General features: G+C 37.0%; 1 protein-coding gene across 5 annotated transcripts in view; it reads left to right on the top strand.

Moving 5' to 3' along the window:
* The window catches only part of anks1b (ankyrin repeat and sterile alpha motif domain containing 1B), a 156,804-nt gene that overhangs the window by 24,585 nt on the left and 129,778 nt on the right, over positions 1–2,441 (top strand). The gene's annotated exons all lie outside the window — the stretch shown is intronic.

Below are 2,441 nucleotides of genomic sequence, written 5' to 3'. Positions count from 1 at the left end.
CTGGGCTGTGTGTATGTGTGTGTGTGTGTGTGTGTGTGTGTGTGTGTGTGCGTGCGTTTTGGGAGCACTCCTTCTGGACTGCCTGGAAAGGCTGTAAATAGCATGGGAAACTTTTTTATTAAGAGACCCTGCAATGCCAGTCAACTAAATGACCAACCCCCACCATCCAGCACATTCACAATAATCTGTGAGTTTATGCAGCTGAGATTTGAGTTCATTTAGGTTCTGTGCATTTGAATCTTGTGACTATGTGAGTGAAGCGTCCTTCACCCTGCTCCTCGCACTTATGCACAGTGATATAATGCTGTTCTTTCACAGCGTGCACAATCAATCAAATTCTGGGGACGTTCTGCGTCTGGACCCATTTTTGCTCTGTGTATTCAAGAATTTAGGCGCTTGATCCATACTTGCTTGAATGTTTGAATCCCATTGCATGGCATAATGAAAGTTTTCTTTAATCAAGTGGGATCTGTGAACAAATTATGCTAGAGCTTTTCTCTTCACTTTTCCGAGTCATTTTTTGCAATTACTTCCATGTGTTGTCAAGGTGATTTTTAGTGAATGAATGTAGTCAGTTGTCCTCAAGTCCATACAGTCCTTGCAGAGTAAACGCAGTATCGTGTCCCTATAATGTAAAAGAAAACAAAACAATATACTGTTGTCTTATTTTGAGTAATAATTCAGAATTAAATTAATTTAATTTGATTCAATATTTTTGTATTTATAGATCTGTACTTAATACTTTTTGAAGCAACTGAATAATTCCCAAATTCCCATCATATTTATTCTGTGTGTAACTCCTTTACTAATCACGGGAAATCAACTGGCTAAATTAGCAACTAATCCTTTTTTGGCCTCCTACTAGTGTTGTCACGGTACCAAAATTTCAGTATTCGGTACCAAAATCGCGTTCCGGGGATAAAATACGCGTGTTTTGGCGGGGTTCCCCTGGTAAAATTCGCATTCCAGGGGCTAAATATCACGTTAATGGGGTCGTTTTTCAACCCGCGGACATGATAAACAACCCGCGGCAACTGTGTTAAAGCAGCCCAATTCTGCGGGAAAACTGCGGACTTGGCAATACTTGAAGAGGATAGTTTTCTGATGGTGCATCAAGGACCGGTACTTAAGAAAACCTGGTACCGTAACGTTTTCATTTTTTTAGTACCGACTTGGTACCGAAATACCGGGTCTTTTGACAACACTACCTCCTACCATGTTTATTTATAGGCATACAGTTAAAGATAGCACAGAAAAAGACAGTGGAATAGAGGGGCTGAATTATTTGCCAAATTCACTCTTGTACCGACCCTGTAAGCAGGCAGCACCACGTCTCATTGTGTCAGAGCATATTTACATTTACAGTTATTTATTTGGCAGACACTTTTATCCAAAGCAACTTACAGTTGAGGAATACCACATGCGATAAGTTTAAGCATAAGATGGCAATAAACATAAGTGCCCACTATACAAGGTTTCAGTCATCATTCAAAATAGTAAAAGGTAGGACAAGAAGGGATAAAGGATAATAAGGGAATAGAAAAAGTGAAGGCATAGAATTATTATTATTATTATTATTATTTGTAATTTATTTATGAGGAGGCAGTTAGATTAGGGATGCACGATATTATCGGACCAATATCGGAATCGGCCGATGATGGCTTTAAATGTAAATATCGCATCGGGCAGATATGAAAAATTATGCCGATATGTCTTGCCGATAAGAGGAATACATTAACTCACAGATGCTCAGGGTGTGCTAGCGATTAGATCATGTCAACAGTGCCATTAGATCACGTCAGCATTGTGGCTCATTCTTGAAGCAAAGTTTTGCCTGAATGGTGATTAGATTCACTGTTTTGGATCGCTGCATTTAAACTGAGAATGCACTTACAGAATGACGCGTGTTCGGTGTATGATAGAGTAAACAGTAATAGCACATGCAGTGGCAGCAGCGACAGCCTCTCCCGGGTCCTAATGCCCGTTCGTTAAGGAGTTTTAATTCCGTATGGGGCGCTGTTGGCCTACTTCTAATAAAATGAAAGAAAAATACACTAATAATATTTAGACTGTTTCTGATTAAATAAAGCAGTAATTGATGCCATAAAATCATGAGTATGCTTTGATTTAAAGGTCAGAAGCTATAGCTTACGTTAACAAAAAAAATAAAAAATAAAAACGACACTTAAATAATTTTATATATACTGATTTATTCATTAATGTGCAATATGTTAGATTTTTTTAAACAAATTATGAGCTCTAAAAGATTTTCAGAATTTTTACAACTTTTGCTTTAGACCATCTACAATTGTTAAATCTTAAAATAAAATGTTAAGGTTACCACTGCATCTTTCTGAAAAAAAAAATAATGCAGTGATTAATAAATAGTTTATTTATAGTTATTTTCAAATCTTCAATGTACTGTCATTATAAAATAACTT

The sequence above is a fragment of the Sinocyclocheilus anshuiensis genome, unplaced genomic scaffold (assembly GCF_001515605.1).
Source record: "Sinocyclocheilus anshuiensis isolate Anshui unplaced genomic scaffold, SAMN03320099.WGS_v1.1 scaffold299, whole genome shotgun sequence".
NCBI lineage: Eukaryota > Metazoa > Chordata > Actinopteri > Cypriniformes > Cyprinidae > Sinocyclocheilus > Sinocyclocheilus anshuiensis.
Note: the sequence above shows the minus strand (reverse complement) of the source record. Positions and strands in the feature narration are given on the sequence as shown.